At 42.0% G+C, this 24,747-nt stretch overlaps 1 pseudogene; it reads right to left on the reverse strand.

Annotated features, from left to right (window-relative positions):
• Positions 1–673: 673 nt before the first annotated feature.
• LOC128572058 (mitogen-activated protein kinase kinase kinase 3-like) lies at positions 674–3,071 on the reverse strand (annotated as a pseudogene).
• Positions 3,072–24,747: the final 21,676 nt, after the last annotated feature.

Raw genomic sequence — 24,747 nt, forward strand, 5'->3', positions numbered from 1 at the left:
TGAGACACCTCCCGGCTTCTGAGCTTAGGATACCAGCCAGGCCAGATGACCTCACTGTGTTGTCCAACTTCCCTTCCATTCCAGTGGGGGGACTGATCCGGGCCAGGAGCACCAAAGCCATTACCCTCAGCTCTTCCCAGGCCAGCCTAGGCCCAGGCCCACAGCAGGGGTACTCAGGGCCCAGAGGGCACAAAGTCTCCAGTTTAGAAACTGGGTATAGCATAAGAGTGACTCCAACTTGTAAAACAGAGACAATTGCATTGACAAAATTGGGTCCCCCCACCACCACCAGTGGGTACAATTCCACATCTCAGGCCCCTTGCTCATGGGGGCAGGGTCATGGGGACAGGCAGGACAGGCTCCTCCTTCCGTGAATAAGGCAGCATGACATTGGCTCCATTCATCTTTGGTAATGGACAGGATTGGCAGAGGTGACCTGGAGCTGTGGGGTGGGGGTGGGCAGCCTGGGCCTCTGCCTGCCATTGCTTGGGGGATGCTGGGTTTTACCTCAGGCTTTGAGTGGTCTCATCTAGCCCGAGACATCCTGGTGGTCTCTAGACATTGGGAGGAGAAAAAAAGTAACACTCTGAGTGAAAATAACACTATTCATACCCTGGCACAAGTCTTGTGGCCCCAGACCCTCTGGCATCGGTGCAGATTGCAGTGTCAGGACACAGCCGCTGAGTGTACTGTTCGTGCCTCCTTCCCTCCACATGGAGCTCAGAGTGTTGGGAGCTCTTGGTCTGGCAGGCTGGGGACCCCCAGTCCTTGAGGCTGCTGCCACCCCAACCTAGCTCTAAGTCCAGTGACAAAAGGTACGCAGACAAACGCTGGCAGGGCTGCAGCTCCAGGGCCCACAGCCTTGACTGGAGAAGCAGCAACTCGCTGAGCCCCACAGCAGCCCCTTGCTTATGTGGTGAAGGACGGCCAGCAAAAGTGTGGCCTTGAGAGCTCAGTACACGAGCTGTGCAAAGTGGTGTGTAAGCAGCTCCTCAGCTGAAGGTCTCTGACGAGCCTCCACAAAAATCCGTCTCAGGAAGTCCCGGCTGTGTTCAGAGATGTGGGAAGGCAGCTGAGGATTGGTGGGCTGAGTGGGGATCTCGAAAATGGCGGCCATAGCTTCATATTCTGCCCAAGGTGGTTTCTCTGTCAGCATCTCTACCACAGTACAGCCCAGGCTCCACACATCCGCCTTCCTTCCATAGCTCTCACCACTGATCACCTCAGGGCTCATCCAGTAGGGTGTGCCGGTGACTGAAGCTTGCCTGTCCCGGCCATGCAGATGGTCTGCAGGCGTTTGCTGGCGCCAAAGTCCCCCAGCTTCACATTCCCAGCAGAGTCTCGGAGGATGTTGGCTCCCTTGATGTCTCAGTGAACAATCACGTTGCTGTGCAGGTAGGACAGGCCCTCCAGGATCTGCCTGGTGTACTTCCGGGTCACACTCTCTGTCAGGGCTCCGTAGGCCTTCAACTGGTCCTTCACCGAGCCCCCCGGTGTACTCCATGAAGACGGTTAGCGTCTTCTCAGCACGGTCCCGCAGACAGCCCCAGTACTGCACGACGCGCTGGTGCAGCAAGTTCTTCAGCGGCTGGAGCTCACATTCCAGAGCACTCACCTCCTCGCTTGTCTCAGGACTATCTGGGTCAAACTGGATCTGTGTGGAAGCAAGTTCTCGTCCTGTGTCACATCATAGCATAAACAGACCCTGCCGAAGGCAACCTGGCCCAGAAGCTTTCCCGGCGCCAATTGATGGGGGCACTAGGAGACTTGGTTGGCACACTCCTCTCCTGCACAGACAGGCCGTTCTCGCTGTCTGCACTCCGTAGACGACCACGGGGGTCCAGGTAGTGCACAGCTTAGACCCATGTTCTCGCCGTTTGTGCTCAGGGAGCGACTAGAAGGCACCAGGGTGAACAGGTTGCCTTGATGACGCCGTATTCAAGGAAATGTTCTTCTGCCATCCTTGTAGTCCTTGTGGTGCACAGACACATGGTAGCGCCGGGGGTAAGTTCCGCCTTTGACTCCTTTGCCATATAGCTGAGTTTCCCGATCTGAGTACTCCTGTCTGTTGTCAGGGACGCTCTGGGCTCGGGACATTCGTGATTTCCGGAAGGAAGGGCTGTCTGCTGACCTGTCCAAGGACTGACAAGGAATTTTCTGCACTGCTCAGGGGATCCAGCATGCACTGCTCGCTGGTCTCCGGGATGAACTCCCCTTCACTATTAATGCTGGTTTAAGATCCCTGCCGGGCAATGTGCGCTGCCTCTCAGGGACATATCCAGGGGGAGGTGAGCTTCGGCCAGGGTTCTGGTTCAGAGAGGTGCCTACTTCTGGGCTCAGGGGGCTGGTAGATGGTATTTATATCCCCTGCGGACTGGGAAGTCTTGATTGGCACTTGCCGGGATGCCCCAGAGTGGGGAGAGGAACTGTTATGGTTTCTGTCCTGGGACAGCAGCAATATCCTAAGGCTTTTCATGTTTGAGCTTCTATCCAAAATGTCAATTGCTTTATCAAGGTCATCTTGCTTTTTCAGCAAGATGGAGAGCTCGTTGTTCATATAATGTAGATCAAAAGGGTGCCCAAACACCGTTGTCACCTTGTGCTCCACATCTTCATATCTCACAGGGCTGGTGAATGCTATAATTCGCCTTTCCCCGTTGTGCTCAAACTTGATTCTGACGTCATTCTGCCTATTTGGGTGACCCGTGTCCTTGTTCTTCATGGTCTCACATCCAGGCACCCGGAGACGTCGGCTTATCTGGAGGGCCACCAGATCCTTCATGATAAGAGTTCAATGCCTTCTGCTAGTCCATGGTGGCGATGGCGGCGGCGGCGACTCGAGCCCGACAGTGTCACCTCCGCAGCCGGAGCTGCATGCCGGGGGCCCGGGCGGCGGAGACAGCAGCGGGCCTGGCTCCGCGCGGTGGGGCGAGGGCAGCGCTCAGGGCCCCCGCCGCCTCCCCAGGCTCCGGCTCCAGGTCTGCCTGCGGCCAGGCGCTGTGGCATGGGCAGGGTGGCCCGCTACATCCCCGGCGCTCCTGGGCTTGGCCCAGCCCGGCCTCGGCGGTGCCTCTCGGCCCGCCGGCCCGCCAGCACCTCGGCCCCGCAGTCACTCCGTACGGCCACCGTTCTCCGCCTCAGGAACGCTCGGAAAAAACCTGATTGCACATTCTGTATGTGTTACAGAGCTCCCATGCACGGGTTCCACGTGACAGTCACTGGGTGTAGGCAGATGATGTGGCATGACCCTCCCAGGAGGAGGCTGTCTATGCAACCTTACTGGTCTCCATTATTCTATTTGGGCCTCTCAGTTCAAGTTTGGGGTGCAAACTTCCTGAGGTGTATGCAATCCTGGCACACTCATATGTGAAAATAGTCACAGGGAAAAGGCTAATGAAATTCAAATCCTTGCACCCAGGGGTGTCTCTTGACTGTCCCCCACATCCCCAATCCTGGTCATGTTTCATTCCTCTGGCAGCTGGAGGGAGTGCTGACCTGTGTCTCATCAGTGAATGCTGGGTGTGTGTGTGACAATAATGAATTTCTAAGGCAATTAATATAGTGACAGTGTTTATAAATTATAGATTATGACAACACTGAGGTCTGGGTTTTTCCTTTGATGACCACCGGGCTATCCATAATGGTCTCACCAGCCAAATCCTATATTGGCCAAGACTAAAAGAAGAACAAAAAAAAGCATAAATTCCTGGTGCAGACTCACATCTTGATAGAAGAATTAATGTTGATCCAAAGGCCCCAGGACCAAAGGGAATCAGGTGTAGGGGAGGAGGGAGAATGTCAGAACTAGATGCACTTGATTTGGCTAGAAGAGTCTGGTTTGCTGGATGCGGTGGCTCATACCTGTAATCTTAGCACTTTGGGAGGCTGAGATGGGTGGATCACTTGAGCTCAGGAGTCTGAGACCACCCTGAGCAAGAGTGAGACCCTGTCTCTAAAAAATAGGTGGGTGTTGCAGTGGGCACCTATAGTCCCAGCTACATGGGAGGCTGAGGCAAGTGAATTGCTTAAGCTCAAGAGTTTGAGGTTGTTGTAGAGCCACAGCATTCTACTGAGGGTGACAAAATAAGACTGTGTCTCAAAAAAAAAGAAAAAAAGAAAAGAAAAAAGGAGTCTGGGCTCAGTGCCCAGAGCTCAGTGAGTAGGGCCTGCTAAACAACAATGACAACTGCAACCACACAATAGCCGGGCATTGTGGTGGGTGCCTGAGGTCCCACTACTTGGGAGGCTGAGGCAAGAAAAGCGCTTAAGCCAAAGAGTTGGAGTTTGCTGTGAGCTGTGATGCCATGGCACTCTACCGAGGGTGACATAGTGAGACTCTGTCTCAAAAAAAAAAGGAGTCTGGTTAGATAAGAACAGAGGCATCTTTGTTTTCTAGTTCTCTTTGGTAGGGTTCTGTGAGCACAGAAATGAGGTGAAGAGCAGTAAAGTTATTCATCACTTTGTGAGGATATATATTCTGGAGAAATGTTGTGATTGGGAAGGTTAGGAGGGGTAAGTGCTCCGTTATTCCTGGATGCATGCTGTGTGGGTACCTTGTTGTGTTTCCTCGCTGAAGGTCCAAATTGGGTAGATTTTCTTCCAGAATTGAATTGTTGTGGAGGTACAATTACTGGGTGGACTGATACATAAAACACGATTCTGTATCTTGTTACTCTTCAGAATTCCTGGGAGAAAAATGGCTCAGGATAAAAAGAGAAGTGTATTGAAAATTTTAGTATATTTCCTAGGAATCTGGAAGCTGGAGCACGTTGTAGAGGTGAAAATGTTAAAGGGGTTGAACAGATATAAACTCATACTAAAATGATTAGGGCAAGATGGATTATTCGGGAGGACTCTTGTGGTGGAAAGTATTGATTACTTATATCAGAGAAACCATCTCCTCCTTCCTAGTAGAGCAATGGATATGTTTAAAAATTAGATTTCTAGGCACGTCAGAGACCCTTCCCTAGCCTAGGATGCAAATGTCGATTAGTGTAAAACAGTTGTGGCAAATATACAGGAAGTCTCTTGAAAATGTGTCCCTTGAAATATATAAAGAGAAGCCTTAGAGGACTGCCTTCTTCTCTGCTGGATGTCAGGTCTGCACGTACCATCTGGAGTTGCAACAGCCAACTTGCAAATAAAAGAAGGCTTTATCAACCCGCTGAGCATAGCAAAGCATCCCTAACTCTTGGGAACTGACCACCTTCAGATTTTTTGCTACATCAGGTAACATATTTTTTCTCATTGTTTAAGCCACTTTTAGTTGGGTTTTCTGTTACTTGCAGCTGAAAGCATCTTGACTGACACACACTATTTGGAACAGCACGTAACAAGAGTGTTGTCTTTGAACAAGCAACACAATCAGAAGGCAGATGCTGATAAAGCAGTTAAATACATCGAGGAGGTCTTTATGATCCTATTTGGTTTGGACATGCTGTGCTTTTTTTCTGTCATGGAAAAAAAATAGAACAACAACAACAAAAATTCATGGAAACTTTTGGACTATTGAACAAACGTTGGGTAGTGTGAGTAAAATGCTCTATATTTGTGATTCACATACTTTGAAATTTAGACTTGTATTTCTTACATCACAAAGCAGAGAGAGACATAGCTTGAGGTCTCTGCTTAAGCAAGCCAATGTTTATAATTGACAAGAGGAATTGGGAACTGTTTCCGATAGATGATTTTGAGTTGTCGCATTCTATTTAAGAATGTTCATCCACATGTCCTCTTGAGCCAAGTATAAAAATATGCCATCTGCCATAAATGGTGGAGTTGATAATGTGTTTTTGGACTAATCATAAATAAGTAGGGTTTTTTCTGGAAAGATGAAGACTATACTTTATAATATAGAAGTGTAGTTTATAATATATTTATTAAATAACATTATTAATATACATATTATAATGTATACCAGCAAATTCTCTTTAATGTACTTCAATGCTAACAGCGTTGATGAGGGAGAATAAAGAATGCAGTCTATGTGTACATACATGAATACAGATTACTATGGCAATAAAACAAATTTAGGAAAGGTTAACCAGATATGTATTTAGTTATAGGTATATTGGTCATAAGTAACAAGCAGTTTACTGAAGGTAACTAATTATAGGGTGACCCTAGTCCCAGATTTTTTTTTTTTTTTTTTTTTGAGACAGAGCCTCAAGCTGTCACCCTGGGTAGAGTGCTATGGCATCACAGCTCACAGCAACCTCCAACTCCTGGGCTCAAGTGATTCTCCTGCCTCAGCTTCCCAAGTAGCTGGGACTACAGGTGGCCGCCACAATGCCTGGCCATTTTTTGGTTGCTGCCGTCATTGTTGTTTGGCGGGCCCCGGCTGGATTCGAACCCGCCAGCTCAGGTATATGTGGCTGACGCCTTAGCCACTTGAGCCACAGGTGCCGAGCCCCAGTTTTTTGAGATTTTTGAAATTTTGATTTCAAACGTTATGTTCTTTTGTGAGAACAATGTGTATTGACTTTTGGTTTGGGTAATATGATCCAGTAGAGGGCATATCTTATGTTAATTCTACCCTGCAGCAAGCACTCAAGCTGTGTGTGGAGGTGACCAGAGAGCTAGTTGGTGTAGGGAAGCTTCCTAGAGACCCTGGCTCTGTAACACGGAGAGACCTGCCCCTTGGGCTTCTCCACCACCCAGGAAGGGCCAGCCTAGGGGCCGTGGCAATGATTGCTCTACTCTCCTTTCTGTTCTGCCATGCTGCTCTTCACTTTCTACTTGTGGGAAAAGGTTGCAAGGCAAGTGTGACCTCTTCACTGGAACCTGGGCTCCACTGGTCGTAAATATTATTCTGTGAGAGTGATTAGTGCACAGGAGAAAACACTGCAGGATATTAGTCTGCAGGGAGCTCTCAAAGCAGATAACTTGAAGTACAGCCCAAAGAATTGTGTTAGAATGGATTCTTCCTTCCTTCTTAAATACTGGGAAGAAGAGGTTGTGGGAGGGGAAATATTTCCATATTGAGAAAATGACTCTAGGGAGGGATATCCAGAGAGAGAATGGTTTTAGAGGCAGGAAGACCGATGTTTGAATCCAGGTGTGGTACTGTGTTGTGTGATCTTGAGCTTGAATACTGTTCAACTCTCCTGGTGTTCCTGCAGCTTGTGATCACCAGAGTCAGAGGGAGAGCATATGAGAAGCTTAAAGCAGTGCCTGGTTCATGCTCAGTGTCCGGTAATTACTAGAAAAGAACAAAGCAATGAATGGAGGATCATGCTCTCTGGTAACCTGAAAGTGACATGAAAATGTGCCTTAGAAGAGACATTAAATATGCAGAAAAGCTGTGTTCTGACAAAAGGCAAGTGGAAACCTATTGGATAATAAAATAAATTATAGGAGCACAACAAATCCAAGGATCTAATTATCATACTAAGAGATGGTGCTTTATAATACTTCTATGAATTAATAAGTTTCATAAGTTAGTAAGTGCTCTGAATTAATAAGTTTCATTGGTTAAGTTCTTAAGATGGCTTTTTGAAGCCCCATGGAAGATTGTGTAGCAACATTATTGAAGAGTTAGTGTCCTGTTCTCTTTTGGTGCCTTGGGGTGGACCATGAATCTGTTTTTTTTTTTTGACAGAGCCTCAAACTGTTGTCCTGGGTAGAGTGCTGTGGCATCACAGCTCACAGCAACCTCCAACTCTTGGGCTCAAGCGATTTTCCTGCCTCTGCCTCCCAAGTAGCTAGGACTACAGGCACCCACCACAATGCCCTGCTATTTTTTTGGTTGCAGCCATCATTGTTGTTTGGCAGGCCCAGGCTGGATTCAAACCCGCCAGCTCAGGTGTGTGTGGCTGGTGCTTTAGCCACTTGAGCCACGGTGCTGAGCCAGGACCATGAATGTTAACATTGAGAATGTCTCAAATGAACAGCATTTTTAGGTGTTGAATTGGAGGCCCTTCCAGGTAAGGCTGCCAAATTTGTTATAGCAACAAAGCAGAAACCAAGTCAGTCCTGTCTGTTCTGCCATTTTCTCTTTAGGTTTTTTCCTGTCTTCTTTGGTTTTAAGGCAGCTCTATGGAATTGTGTTTTTCTCTATGATTATTTCTCTGGCACTGACAAAGTCCAGGCATTTTTTTAGTTGTCTTGTTTTTGTTTTGTCTTTTTGTGTGACACTGGATTATTTTAGGAAAACAGGGTGCTGTAGTGAATCATTCAAGTTGTCTGCAGGATTATTTTTCTCTTAAGGAACCCTCAGGAATGGAGAGTTGAAAGTGTGATTAATGTTAACACTTAAATAATATCACTGAAGCAGGGATGAGAAACATCTATGCTGACAGACGATCAGGTCTAATCATGGCCTGGAATGTACAGCATTGCTTGAAGCACCAGCAAGACTAGACTAGACTGGAGCCAAAAGAGATGGATGGAGAGTAGCCACAATGCAAGGAATACCGGTATCTGAGCCCATCACAACCTGTATTGAAATGAGTGGGCCAAAATGTGAACTTTCTAGTTTTCCTTCAGCACCTACCTGAGATTCCTAGAAGAATAACATTTTCTGGTTCACTGTCTGGAGGCATATCTAATTATGAGAAAGGGTGCTCAAAAAGAAAGAAAGAAGTGTCAGAATTTGGCTACTACATTAGACTTGTGATTTTCAAAAGCCACGTCTAGTACTCCTCAACCTTACTCATCGCTTAAGTGACATTAGACTTTTCTTTTTTTTTAAATTTTTTAATTTTAATTGTTAAATCATAGCTGTGTACATTAGTGCAATCAATTAGTACAATGTGCTGGTTTCATACACAATCTGAAATATTCTCATCAAACTATTCAACGTAGCCTTCATGGCATTTTCTTGGTTATTGTATGAAGACATTTGTATTCTGCCTTTAGTAAGTTTCGCCTGTACCCATTCTAAGATGCCCCGTAGGTGTGGCCCCACTCATTACCCTCCCTTCACCCTAACCTCCCCCTCCCTTCCCCTTCCTTGGCCCTTTCCTCATAGTCTTATGCTACAGTTGGGTTATAGCCTTCATGTGAAAGCTATAATTTAGCTTCATAGTAGGGCTGAGTACATTGGATACTTTTTCTTCCATTCCTGAGATACTTTGCTAAGAAGAATATGTTCCAGCTCCATCCATGTAAACATAAAAGAGGTTAAAGTCTCCATCTTTCTTTAAGGCTGCATAATATTCCATGGTATACATGTACCACAATTAGCTAGTCCATTCGTGGGTCGATAGGCCCTTGGGCTTCTTCCATGACTTAGCAATTATGAATAGGGCTGCAATAAACATTCTGGTACAGACGTCTTTGTTATATTGTGATTTTTGGTCTTCTGGGTATAAACTAGTAAAGGAATTATAGGATCGAATGGCAGGTCTATTTTTAGGTCTCTAAGTATTCTCCAAACATCCTTCCAGAAGGAACGTATTAATGTGCATTCCCACCAGCAGTGTAGAAGTGTGCCCTTTTCTCCACATCCATGCCAACATCTCTGGTTTTGGGATTTTGTTATGTGGGTTACTCTTACTGAGCTTAGGTGATATCTCAAAGTAGTTTTGATTTGCATTTCTCTGATGATTAAGGATGATGAGCTTTTTTTCATGTGTTTGTAGGTGGTGCGTCTATCTTTAGAGAAGTTTCTCTTCAAGTTCCTTGCCCAGCCTGAGATGGGATCACGTGTTCTTTTCTTGCTAATACATTTGAGTTCTCTGTGGATTCTGGTTATTTGACCTTTATCGGAGGTATAACCTGCAAATATTTTCTCCCATTCTGAGGGCTGTCTGCTTACTTTACCTACTATGTTCTTGGCTGTGCAGAAGCTTTTTAGTTTGATCAGGTCCCAGTAGTGTATTTTTGATACTGCTTCAATTGCCTGGGGAGTCCTCCTCATAAAATATTCACCCAGGCCTATTCCTTCAAGAGTTTTCCCTGCACTTTCTTCAAATATTTTTATAGTTTCATGTCTTAAATTTAAATCTTTTATCCAGTGAGAGTCTATCTTAGTTAATGGTGAAAGGTGTGGGTCTAGTTTCAATCTTCTACAGGTTGCCAGCCAGTTTACCCAGCACCATTTGTTAAATAGAGAATCTTTTCCCCACTGAATGTTTTTAATTGGCTTGTCAAAGATCAAATAACAGTAAGAAGCTGGATTCATCTCTTGGTTCTCTATTCTGTTCCAGACATCTACTTTTCTGTTTTTGTGCCAATACCATGCTGTTTTGATCACTATGGATTTATAGTACAGTCTCAGGTCTGGTAGCGTGATTCCTCCTGCTTTGTTTTTATGGCTGAGTAATGTTTTGGCTATTTGAGGTTTTTTCTGATTCCATATAAAACAAAGTATTATTTTTTTGAAATCTTTAAAATATGATGATGGAGCTTTAATAGGAATTGCATTAAAATTATATATTGCTTTGGATAGTATAGACATTTTAACAATGTTGATTCTTCCCAGCCATGAGCATGGTATGTTTTTACATTTGTTAACATCTTCAGCTATTTCTTTTTTAAAGTTTCATAGTTCTGTTTTTAGAGATCTTTCACATCCTTTGTTAGGTATACTCCCAAATATTTCATCTTCTTTGGCACTACTGTGAAAGGAATAGAGTCCTTGACTGTTTTTTCGGCTTGGTTAGTGTTGGTATATATAAAGGCTACAGATTTATGGGTGTTGATTTTGTAGCCTGAGACATTGCTGTATTACTTGATCAGAACTTGATATAGGCCTGTTCAACATTTCCACTTCATTTGGCTAAGTCTTGGTAGGTGGCGTACTTCCAGGTATCGGTTGATTTCTTTCAGATTTTCATATTTCTGAGAGTAGAGTTTCTTGTAGTATTCATTAAAGATTTTTTGAATTTCTGAGGGGTCTGTTGTTGTTTCATCGTTACCATTTCTGATTGATGAAATTAGAGATTTTACTCTTTTTTTCCTGGTTAGGTTGGCCAAAGGTTTATCTATTTCATTGATCTTTTAAAAAAACCAACTTTTGGATTTATTGATGTGTTGTATAATTCTTTTGTTTTCAATTTCATTTAATTCTGCTCTGATTTTGGTTATTTCTTTTCTTCTGCTGGGTTTGGGGTTGGAGTGTTCTTCCTTCTCCAATTGCTTAAGATGTCTCATTAAGTTATTAACTTCCTCTCTTTCCGTTTTCTTGAGGAAGGCTTGCAGGGCTATAAATTTCCCTCTTAGGAGTGCCTTTGTAGTATCCCAGAGGTTCTGATAATTCGTGTCTTGATTGTTGTTTTGTTCCAAAAAATTGGTGATTTCCTTCTTAATCTTATCTATAACCCATCTATCCTTCAGCATAAGTTTGTTTAGGTTTCATGTTTTTGTATGGGTATGCAGGTTCCTGTTGTTACTGAGTTCAACTTTTATTCCATGATGTTCTGAGAAGATGCAAGGAATAATTTCTATTATTTTAAATTTGCTGAGGTTACATTTGTGGCCCAGGATGTGGTTGATTTTGGAGTATGTTCCGTGGGCTGATGCGAGGAATGTGTATTCAGTTTTTTTGGGATGAAATGTTCTGTAGATTTCTGTTAAGTCCCGATGTTGAATGGATAAGTTTAAATCTAAAATTTCTTTGCTTAGCTTCTTTTTGGAGGATCTATCCAGCACTGCTAAAGGGTTGTTTAAATTTGCAACTACTATGCAACTGGAGGAAATCAAGTTGCTCATGTCTGTTAGAGTTTCTCTTATAGATTGAGGTGCATTCTGGTTGGGTGCCTAAATATTAATAATTAAAATCTCATCATATTGAGTATTACCTTTAACAAATATGAAGTGTCCATCCTTATCCTTTCTTATTTTGGTTGGTTTAAAGCCTATTGCGTCTGCAAATATGATTGCAATGCCTGCTTTTTTCTGTTTTCCATTTGCCTGGAGTATAGATGACCATCCCTTCACCTTGAGTCTATATTTGTCTTTTAATGTAAGATGCGATTATTGTATGCAGCAGATATCTGGCTTGAGTTTTAGTATCCAGTCAGCCAACCTATGCCTCTTTAGAGGACAATTTAAACCATTCATGTTTATTGAGAATATTGATAAGCCTTTCGAGAGCTTGGAATTTGATCAAAATTTTCTGGGTGGGTTTACTTTTGTGGTGGAGGATTATGCTGGTCTTTATGGAGGATAGGTCTGAGAATATCCTGGAGAGCTGGTTTAGTTATGGCAAATTTCTTCAACATGTGAATGTCATTGAAGTATTTAATTTCTCCGTCATAAATGAAACTCAGTTTAGCTGGGTACAGGATCCTGGGTTGAAAGTTATTTTGTTTTAGGAGATTAAAAGTTGATGACCATTCTTTTCTAGCTGGAAAGGTTTCAGAAGAGAGATATGCAGTTATTGTAATATTCTTACCCTTGTAGGTGATGGTTTTCTTACGTCTGGCTGCTTTCAGAATTTTCTCCTTCATATTAACTTTAGTGAAATTGATTATGATGTGTCTGGGGGATGTCTTATTTGGGTTGAGTCTTGCTGGAGTTCTGAAACTGTCTGCTATCTGAATTTCAGAATCTCTTAGCGTATATGGAAAGTTCTCCTTCATAATCTCCTGGAGAAGAGACTCTTTGCCTTGTGAAGCCACTTCATTGCTTTGGGGGATCCCTATAAGATGAATATTGATTTTCTTCAAATTATCCCAGAGCTCCCTGAGAGAGCGATCTGTTTTTGCCCTCCATTTCTCTTCCTCTTTGAGAGTTTGGGTGCATTCGAAAGCTTTGTCTTCAATGTCAGAAATCCTTTCTTCTGCTTGCTCCATTCTGTTACTGAGGGATTCTACTTTGTTTCTGAGATGTTTGAGGGCTGCAACTTCTTGTCTCAAGGTTTCAAAATTTTTTGTCATTTGGTCTTTGATTTTGTTAAATTCTTGAGATATCTTTTGGGTTACTGCTTGGAATTCTAATTCGATCTTATTTGCTATCCAGATTCTGAATTTGATTTCTGACATCTCAGCTATTTGTTTGTGCATGGGATCTTGTGCTGTGTCTGCCCCATTGATCCTTGGGCGAGTTGATCTACTCTGATTATTCATGTTGCCAGAGTTTTTCTGTTGATTTTGCCTCATGATTTTCTCTGGCCATCTTCAGAGTTGGCTGTGGCCATCCTGAGTTGGGGAGGTGTCTCTCCAAGATTAGACACCAGCGGGATCACTCTATTGTAGGGAGTGACCCTGTGTTCTTCTAGACTTTTCAATTTGGGCCACTTATTATCAAATTTCCTAGAGTGGTAGATAGTATTGGGGAATAGATCACCTCAAGTACAATTTTTCATGCAGATGAGCCAGTCATAAAGTCATAGCAATCAATGAACACAATTCTATATTGCAACAATTATAAAACGCCCTTGCAAATAATAATTGTAGTTTTTGCTATACAATGGATTGAACCAAATTATGAACAGCACTTGTCCTACTGTGATTTGTGACATTTTTAGCAGCTCAGGAGTCAGTTGTTGGTTGAAGCTTCTCCAAATCAAAGACGTACTGTCCTGAAGTGCCAGAGTCACCTCTCCTGTAATTGCTCCAGTTCTTAAGGGTGTGAGTGTATTTTTTCTGGGTAAAAACCACCTAGTATCTTTTACTTGATGGTGGGGTGAGGTTTCGGATGGGCTCTAGGACAACCAGAGAAATTGAGACATAAATAGAAAGATGTTTCCTAGACTGGAGCTTCACCTGTCAACCAAACTGTTATCATCTTTGATTTTGTATGCTACATGTGATAAATGCTCTAAATCACACAATTCCAATGCCTTCCTTTAAGAGTTTTGAACTCATTAAAAATGATTGCAAATGGTTGTAACTTTCATCTCCATGTTCATAATTATCTATCTGTTCCAAATAATATAGCAAGCATTTCTTGGTATCACTTAATGTGTCTGAAAATAAAATTAATGCTGTAAAGATTGGAGCAAACACACTCCAATTGTTTTTTTATAATGAGGGTAAGGTTAAATGACTGAGGTTACTATTAATTTATTCTCTTTGAATTAAAATTTATGAAGGCCCTTTGATGTTCCAAGCATTGTGTTGGAGGCTACAGATGAAAATAGAAGGGCAGCTGGATAAGATGTGGTCTGCCTTCAAAGAGCTCATAGTCTGGAAGGGAGACTTAGCATCAAATAATCACAACTGACTGTGGCACGTTGATAGTACAGCCAGGTGCAAGATGGTAAGAAAGGCCTGGGTGGAGGACTCTGAGTCCCAGCTAGAAAGGGATTTACAAGTTCTCAAACAAACAAACAAACAAAACAACAATAATAACACTTTGATATTATTCACTTTTGACAGTTTAAAGAGCTTCATCAATGCACAGTTAATTATGCTTTTCTCATATACTGTTAGCTGCAAGCATTTATTAACAGTCATTAATCTGCCTACCAAATTTAAGAAATAAATTTAAATTTATATCCATATATGCTTTTCAGTTGCCGATGGGGGGGCTTTCACATGCGCTTTCTTATCAAAATCCAATAACCCCACCAGGTGGGTAGATGTGGCTTAATTGCCATTTTATCCCCATTTTTCAGATGAGAGAACTGAGGCTCAGAAAAGCTAAGTGACTGGCCATAAGTCATAGAGCTAATATCCTGGCAGATCGAATGATGTGAACATAGGTCTTTCTAACTGCTTGGATCATGAATATTCTTTAATATTCCAGTGCTGATAATCTATTAGTCTCATTAAAATGGGTTACTAGGTACGCTGAGTCAGTCATTCCCTCCTTTAGGAGACTCTGGTCCTTTGGATCCTGTAGTTCCTCATGCTGCATATTTCGTGTATCTTTCTGATTATTCTTTCCCTGTTCTCTTTCCACCAGGTAAGTGCTAGTGTCCCTGCAAGATCTGTCCCTGCTGTGTTCTTTCTTCACTCTCTCACACTCTCTGGGCAATCACATGCATCCAGGCATCAGTACCATGTAAAGATGAGAATCCTCAAGTTGACATCTTCTAACTCTGACCTGTCCCCCAAGCATCAGATAAATATCCCATGCCCTGGTGGATGTCTCCCTTGAATGCCCACAGGAAATAAATACTCTGACTAAGCAAGTCTTCCCTCCACTGGGACTTTCACTGCCACTCTTAATTCATGTGATGTCAGCATCATCCGCCCAGACACCCAAGCCTGGAAGCCATGAGTTTCTCCTTCCTTACACGTCACATATAGCTGGATCACCACGTCTTGATTTAGTCCCCTAAGTACATTTTTTCAAATCTATTTCCTCTTTCTCATTCCTGCTACCACTACCTTGAGTATTTAAATAGATTCTCTAGAGTGTCTGTAGGTTTCTGGGGAGAATATATTCACTTGTGCATTCATTCACTAATTAACTCCACCAAAATTTATTGAGACAAAACGATCTCATAACTATTGGGAAAAATTAGGTTGATCCTTTTGAGAAAATTAAACTTGACCTGGAAACCTTAGCCTTTTCTTGTACTATCTAGGTTAACTCCCTATTAAGTCTCTCTCAGGCTTTCACAGTCTCAAGTTGGGTGTTTAGCTTTTATCTAGCCAAAGACCAAAGATTAAATGACAATTCTTATCAATCATTCTCAACGTTAACCTCTGTCAAAACTGCCGCCTAAGATTCTGCTGAATAAATGCTTATGCCTTTGATTCAAAAGATGTTTCAGCTGCTTACCACATCCCTGATTTATCAGACTTTTCGAAAGGTAACTATAAAAATTCCAAACAGTGGTAGGGTCTCAGAAAAAATATTAGTTTATTTATTCTGGCAGTATGTTCTTTCTTCTTTGAAAAATTACTTATGCAAAATGCTTATAATTTATAAAATTAGGCCTTATTTAATGAGGTATTGATGAATATATTCAGTATCATATTTGTCAAAGTCTTTATTAATTAATTATTTATTTTTTTGGAGATAGAGTTTCACTCTGTCACCCTGGGTAGAGTGCCATGCATCATAGCTCACAGCAACCTCAACTCTTGTGCTTGAGCAATCCTCTTGCCTCGGTCTCCCAAGAAGCTGGGACTACAGGCACCCTCCACAACACTCAGCTAGTTTTTCTGTTTTTCTAGTAGAGACAGGGTCTTGTTCTTACTCAGGTAGTCTCGAACTTCTGAGCTCAAGCAATCCACCTGCCTCAGCCTCCCAGTGTTAGGGTTACAGGCATGAGCCACTGTGCCCAGCAGGTATCAAATAGTCTTTAATGAAATGAATAAAGATAAGCAGAATTGGAACTATTGTGGAGAGAAGTTAAGCAAAGAAATCCCCGGAATAGAAGAGATTTCCTTTAACTAACCAATTCCTTGGATGCATTTAAAATGTGATTCATTTCCCCAAATACTAAAGTATTGACATGTTTCAGGAACATATAGTAAGTGCCAAGGAGAGTGTACCTATTATGTATTCTAGTGATAGGGAATTTACTTTTTTTTAGATACAGAATCTCTCTTTGTTGCCCTTGGTAGAGTGGTGTGGCATAACAGCTCACGCAACCTCCACCTCTTGGGCTTAGGCAATTCTGTTGCCTCAGCCTCCTGAGTAGCTGAACTACAGGTGCCCACCACAATGCCTGGCTATTTTTTTGTTGCAGTTTGGCCGGGGTCAGGTTCAAACCCGCCATCCTCTGTATATGGGGCCGGCACCCCACTCACTGAACCACAGGCGCTGCCTGGTGGGGAATTTACTTATGCTGAAGAATGGTTTGATTCCATCTAACCCCAGTGAGAATGGCCCACATCACAAAATCTCAAAACTGCAGATGCTGGCGTGGATGTGGAGAGAAGGGAACACTTTTACACTGCTGGTGGGACTGCAAGCTAGTACAACCTTTCTGGAAGGAAGTATGGAGAAACCTCAAAGCACTCAAGCTAGACCTCCCATTTGATCCTGCAATCCCATTACTGGGCATCTACCCAGAAGGAAAAAAAATCCTTTTATCATAAGGACACTTGTACTAGACTGTTTATTGCAGCTCAATTTACAATTGCCAAAATGTGGAAACAGCCTATATGCCCACCAACCCAGGAATGGATTAACAAGCTGTGGTATATGTATACCATGGAATACTATTCAGCTATTAAAAAAAAATGGAGACTTTACATCCTTCGTATTAACCTGGATGGAAGTGGAAGACATTATTCTTAGTAAAGCATCACAAGAATGGAGAAGCATGAATCCTATGTACTCAATTTTGATATGAGGACAATTAATGACAATTAAGGTTATGTGGGGGGAGGAAAAGCAGAAAGAGGGACAGAAGGAGGGGGGTAGGGCCTTGGTGTGTGTCACACTTCATGGGGGCAAGACATGATTGCAAGAGAGACTTTACCTAACAATGCAATCAGTGTAACCTGGCTTATTGTACCCTCAATGAATTCCCAACAATAAAAAAAGAAAAAAAAAATTAAAACAAAACAAAACAAAAAAAAAGAATGGTTCAATTATGAGGGTTTAATCAAATTTATCAGAAGAAACAAATGGGGTGGATTAAAAATGACCACAAATTCCTTGCCTTCCATCCCATTGAAAGATGAAAGCTAATTCTCCTCTTGAATCCATAATGGCCCTATGACTTGTTTTGACCCATAGAATGTGGATCACTATGTAACTGTGTAGTTACTGAGGCTGGGACCTTGAGAACTGTGTGTCCATTCTCAATGCTTGGCACCTGCCCTCTTGGAAGCCAGCATCCATGGCAGACATGCTGTGAGGAAGCCTGAAGTAGCCACATAGGGGGAGAGAGAGACAGAGAGCGAGATCAACCACCAGGGGACACTGAGGTATCAGACAAGTACATGAAGTCTTCTTGGGACTTCCAGCCCAGGTGGGGTACCAGCTCAATGCTTCAGAGTGACCGACTCCAGCCACTGTTGCATGGAGCAGGACTGTTTAGCCTATCCTTATCTGAATTCCTGTCCTGCAGAATTGTAAGCAAATGAAATAGTTATTTTTTTAATCTCCTATGTTTTGGGGTAGTTTAATATATAGCAATAGGTAATGAAAACAATTGGCTCACCACCCACCATCTACCCTGAAGGAATGTTTATTTTGGAAACCAAATTGACTGATAAGTCAGAGAATCAGGGCAGGAAAAAATGTTCTCAAGGATATCCAGGCCTACATTTCTCAGGTTTCTCATTTGTTCTGGGTACCATCTCTCCCCTTGCCAGTCTGAAAACGGTTGCTTTCAATTTGTCTCTTCATTCACGAGCACCATTTTCCCATTGTTATAAGATGCTTGTATCAGTTCTTCTGTTTACTCTAAGTTTTATACCAAGTTACGATCAGTTTATGTCAGGCGTTGGGCTACCAGTAGACATTTGTCAGGGCCATTCAACAAAAATGCAGGAGCCCGTGCATTGTGTAAGGTGCAGGGAATGCAAGACAAATATTCAAGTATGGTATGGCTCCTGCCCTCTCAAAGCTTATAATTTATTAAGGGAGTAAAGTCCTGTTGAAAAGATTATAATTCAGTCTTAGGCTATCATGGTTGGTTGGGAGTGATTATTTCTGGCATGGTTGAAGATTTCATAGGGAGAGTGACGTTAGGTTTTGGCCAGGGAGGCTGAGTAGAAGCTTGATGGGCAGGAATGTTTCTCAAGGTCATCCTAACAGAGGGGATAGTAAAAGTGAAAACCTCTGAACTTGGGGAGCTGCAAGGTGTGATGCTGGAGCATGGTAAGAATGAAGGCAGATGAGGTTGGAAAGGCCACTCATTCTCTGATTATGTAGGTCTTTGGATACCCCTTAGGAAAGGAGTTAGAAATGTGTCTTTTCAAATTGGTGAGCCATGGAAAGTTGAGGTGGGGGAGGTCACATCTGTGTTCATATGTTATTCATTGTGGAATTTCTTTCTCCTCTCATCACATGGACTGGGACCTTTGCTCATATAATGTTGATACCGTGTGAAAGAAACAATTGGATGAGTAACTCAAGATGTTAGAGCAGTGATTTTTCAACCGGTGTGCCATGGCACACTGGTGTGCTGTGAGATCTTAGCTGTGCTGTGAAAAATTTTAAAGGCCATTAATTATTTTTGAAAGCAATTCAAAGAACAGCTAAGTATATTCTTTTTTTCTTTTTGTCAACATAATTTAAGTGTGCCACGGAAGTTTAACTACAGGTTCAAGTGTGCCACGAGACTGAAAAAGGTTGAAAAACACTGCTTTAGAGGAAGGCTACTTGTTGACCCAACAAATAGCTTATGACTTTATCAATTAAGAATAGGGGAGATAAGCCCAGTGTGGTGGTGCACGTGTATAGTCTCAGCTACTCAGGAGGTTGAGGAGGGAGGATTGCTGGAGCCTGGGAGTTCAAGGCCAGCCTGGACAACATAGAAAGAACACATCTATAAATAAATAAATAAGTAAATAAATAAATAAATAAATAATAAGAATGGGGAAATATATTAATATATTTAGAGCCTCCCCCTCCTTTTTTGACTGTCCAACTATTAGTATAACATTTGCAGGAAGCAAGGAAATGTTATTATGGAGAGATGTTTTTCCTGGTTTCTCTTAGAAAGCAGAGTCAGGACAGTTCCCAAAGCACCTAGAATGGTTTTTAATTGTGGGGGAAAGCCGAAGTCTCTCTCAACCGATATTGTGTGCCAGGGAAGATTACATATTCTCTCAATAACAAATTAAGCAGTGCTTCTTGGCAAGAGGCCATTTAAGCCTGAGTTTATCGCAGAAGAATTCTCTGAGGTTTTCGTAAGCTGCATTTATTTAAATTTTTGCAGTATGAATGTCAACAAGCAAGCTACTCTCTTTGGCTGCCTTGTTGTGTGAGGTGCTAAGAGCTAGAAAATGAGGTTGATGATCTGGGGTCTATCACTGACCCATTGAACTCTTCACCCCAGGGATAAACCACTCATTTACATTTTTGGAGGTGGGGATAATCAGTGCCAAGCACCATGCAGTGAGTGAGGGGTGCACTAGAAAAGGATCTAGATGGTTACTTATTCTACAGGTAAGTCCGTGATTTTTCCTATTATGATATTTTGAATTCCCATGGAAGAATTATGCTAGCTTTGTAAAATGATTTGTGGAACTTTTTTTTTTTGTTTTGTGTTATAGATTTCAGGAGGTTTATTTTTATTGACACATATTAAATATATGTATTTGGGGGGTACATATGATAATTCAATACTCATGCAATCAAATCAGGGCAATTGGAATATTCATTGCCTTAAGTATTTGTCGTAGGAACATTTGAAATATTCTTTTCTGGCTAGTTTGAAATGTGCAGTTGATTGATGCTAACTATAGTCACCCTACTGACTGTGTCTTCTATCAAACCATATCTTTGTATCCATTAATTGACCTCTATTTGTCCCTCCCTCCCCTCTGTCCTTCTGGTAACCACCACTTTACTCTGATGAGATCTACTTTTTTATCTTCTACATATAAATAAGAACAAGCAGTATCTGTCTTTCTGTGCTTGATTTATTCACTTAACTGAATGCCCTCTAGTCCACAGAATACTTTGTGTAAACTGGAGAATTACCTATTTCTTGTCTTTATGTGCACTTAATTTAGATATATGCTTTTTTAGAAGAATTATACACAAAACATTTATGATCTGGCCTTCTCGGAGATTATTTGTTGACACCTCTTCTTTCTCTCCTGTTTCTTTCATGGTTATTTGTTTATTTAGGGTCTGCTTCTTCCCAAGGGAGTTTTGACAATTTATATTTCTGGAAAATAAGTCATTTCATCATGACATCATCATATTCTGTTATAACTGGTTTCTTCTGTCTTTGCTACATCCTGTCTCACCCTTGATTTCACTTGTTTTAAGATTTTTCTATTTTTTAATGAATTAATTATAAAATTTTCATTCTATTTATTTTGGCTTCTCTTAAATTCTTGGATTTATTCTTTGATTTTATTTTTTGTTTTTCTAGTACATACATTTCCATTTTGCTCTTTATTATTAATTCTATAAACTCCTGGAAGTGATCAAAAAAATGCAGCAATGTATCTGGTATCAACAATGTCCACAAATCAGTAGCCTTTGTATATGCCAATAACAGCCAAGATGAGAGGGTAATCAAGGACACAATTCCCTTCTCAGTAGCTTCAAAAAAAGAAAAGAAAGAAATACCTAGGAATATACATAACAAAAGAGGTGAAGGACCTTTACAAAGAAAATTATAAAACCCTAAGAAAAGAAATAGAAGATATTAACAAATGGAAGAACATACCATGCTCATGGCTAGGAAGAATCAACATTGTGAAAATGTCTGTACTAAAGTGCACACTTATGTGCAATCTACAGATTCAATGCAATCCCCATTTAAATACTAATATCGTACTTTCAAGGTTTGGAAAAAGTAATTTTTAGTTTTGTATGGGGTTAGGGTTAACCCCATAAAAACGGTTTTTTTTTTCTGGTTCCATACAAAACTAAGAATTACTCAGTTGTACAATTGCCAAGGCAATTACTTAGTTGTACAATTGCCAAGACGATTCTTAGTAACAAAAACAAAGCCAAGGGTATCACCCTATCAGACTTTCGACTGTACTACAAGGCCATAGTGATCAAAACAGCCTGGTATTGGCACAAAAATAGGGACATTGACATTTGGAACAGAATAGAAAACAATGAGATGAAACTAATATCTTATAGCCACCTGATCTTTAGTAAACTAAATAAGAACATACACTGGGGGAAAGAATATCCAATCAATAAGTGGTGTTGGGAGAACTGGATAACCACATGTAAAAGACTGAAACTGGACTCAAATCTCTTACCACTTACAAAAATTGATTCAAGATGGATGAAAGATTTAAATCTAAGGCATGAAACAATAAAAATCCTTGAAGAAAGTATGGGGAAGACACTTGAAGATAATGGCCTGGGGAAAGATTTTATGAAGAAGACTGCCATGGCAATTGCAACAACAACAAAAACAAACAAATGGGACTTAATTAAACTGCGAAGGTTCTGTACAGCTAAGGAGACAACAACCAAAGCAAACAGACAACCTTCAGACTGGGAAAAGATATTTGCATATTATGAATTGGACAAAAGCTTGATAACTAGGATCTATAGAGAACTCAGATTGATCAACAAAAAAGATCCAAACAATGCCATATATCACTGGGAAAGAGACATGAATAGAACCTTCTCTAAAGAAGACAGACAAATGGCTGACAAACATATGAAAAATGCTCATCTTCCCTAATCTTCAGAGAAATGCAAATCAAAACTACCCAGAGATATCACCTAACCCCAGTGATAATGGCCCACATCTCAATGTCTTAAAACTGCAGATGCTGGCGTGGATGTGGAGAGAAGGGAACACTTTTACACTGCTGCTGGGACTGCAAACTACTACAGCCTTTTTGGAAAGAAGTATGGAGAATCCTCAAAAAACTCAAATTAGACCTCTCATTTGATCCTGTAATCCCAGTACAAGGTGTCTACCCAGAAGAAAAAAATCCTTTTATCATAAGGACATTTGCACTAGACTGTTCATCGCAGTTCAATTTACAATCTCCAAAACGTGGAAATAGCCTAAACGCCCACCAACCCGGGAATGGATTAACAAGCTGTGGTGTATGTACACCAGGGAATACTATTGAGCCACTAAAAAAGAAACTTTACCTCTTTTGTATTAACCTGGATGGAGGTGGAACACATTCTTCTTAGCAGAGCATCACAAGAATGGAGAAGCAGGAATCCAATGTACGCACTTCTGATATGAAGGCAGGAGATGAACTAATACCAGGAGGCGGGTAGGGGAATGAGCAAGTGGGGAGAGAGGAGGAGGGAGGGGATGGGAGGGTCACTGTGTATGGCATGCCTCTTGGGGGCAGGACACAATTATAAGAGGGACTTTATCTAACCAATGCTATCAGTGTAAACTTATTCTTTGTACCCTCAATGAATCCCAAACAATAAAAAATAAAAATGATCCCCAGCCCTGATGATTTGGATACACTCTCATCACAACTCAAGACATTCAACTGTGCCCACATAGGTTAACAAGTCCAAATGAATTAAATGACTTAAAACTCCCACCCATGAAAACACAAGAACCTTAGAATACTTTGGCTCTGATCATCCCCTCTTTTGAAGGCTGTTGATCAATAGTAAAGAGGCTTACAGCATGGTGCTCCAAGGCTGCCCTGGGACTTACACCTGTTCCACCAAGTTCAGGGTGTAGTGGGGTCTAAGCTGCATTGTGCTTGCTGTCTCTGATGTCACACTGCTTCCTGAGGAAGAGGAGATGCAGGTCAGTTTTTAGTACATGCTTTCATCTGCTCCCTGCTATATTGCATCTCACAGAAAGCTCCGTGGATGGCTTCTTTTCCCACTCTCAGACCCTGCTCTCAGACCCTGCTACGGGGTTTTCCTTGTCTTCACATCCTTTTCATTATTACAGCAACACAGAAGCATCATTAGGGCAGAGACCAGGTCTGTTTCACACACCCTACCCCAGAATATTTATGACAAAGAGTAGACTGCTTCATTAGAGGAATAAGATTTCTGTTCAAAATCTTGGAAAAACTGGATACATTAATCATAAAAATTCTACTGTGAAATAAAAAAGACTGAGCCAAGGAGTTGAGTTGTTACACTCCTTCCATTATGATCTACAGTGTGTTGGTATGTGACAGCCAGACAGACACGGGGTAATCGATTGCCGAGTGCATTCATGGTGGGGTTTCATAAAGGAAGCTGGGCCTAGTACACTACATGAAGCCTATTTAGAAGGCGTCTGCATCTCTTAAAATCTTCTTAAGACAAAGGCCTGGAAAACAGCTTAGTGCTTGGTGTTCATGGCACAATGATGCAACTTAGTTCAGAGAGTATTTCAGCAGCAATTCTCAGTCTGAGCAAAAATAGGATATTTTGGGAAGAAGATTTTACAAAGACTTGCCATTTGAAGGCTAAGTTTTAAGAGAATGCTAAAGTTCAAACTTTTACACATTAGACAAAGCAAACAGAAAAATTACTGATTGGTTCACATCACGACGGTTTTATGGAGAAACTAATATGTAATAAAACTTGGCATTACGCACAAAGACAACTATTTTGGAGCGAAGCATGGAACTTTGGAGTGAAGTTCCAAGTGGGGCAGGGCAAAGAATGATGGATGTGGACGTTTCCAGCTGTAGCCTCTTCTTCTTCTCCTTCTTGACATGTGGTGGCAGAGGACTATCTTAAAAAATACTGAAAAAACTGTCTGAGGCCTCACAGAGAGCTGAGCATTCTAGGTATGACGTTTTAGGGCCCTCATCTCCAACTAAGCCCAGTGGATGGAAGATGCAGTGAGCTGCTTCTCTGTTAGTTTCCTAATCATGTCTCTACACCCCCACGGTCACTCCTAGTTCCCGCTAGGATGATGGGTACTTTGGGACAGTAGCGTTACATACAAGGATATCACTTTGCACAGGTATTTTCAAACAATGCAAGCCTGACAAAGGAAAAGCAGATACAATAGGAGGTGAAATCTGTTGTGATCTTCCTGTCCAGCTGTATCCCATGAGCCCAAATTTGCCAATTTTCCATCTACTGTAACATTGGCAGAATAGTCATCAAGGACAGTGGGGACATTTTGTCCAGAAAGTGAACTGGCGTGTGATTGGATGATGAGCAAGTTTTATCTACAGCTGTCTTCACTCCAGATGCGCTGGCTAGGCACATATGCCAGAAGCAGCAGGTTTGGGGTGCTGAGGGGCTATCCCTGCCACTTTGCCTTCAGCAGACGGGAAGCTGAAGCTTGGCAACAGGCTGCACCCCAAAGTGGGAAGAAAATCCCCACCTTTACATCTGGATGGGGATTCG

The sequence above is a fragment of the Nycticebus coucang genome, chromosome 19, assembly GCF_027406575.1.
Source record: "Nycticebus coucang isolate mNycCou1 chromosome 19, mNycCou1.pri, whole genome shotgun sequence".
NCBI lineage: Eukaryota > Metazoa > Chordata > Mammalia > Primates > Lorisidae > Nycticebus > Nycticebus coucang.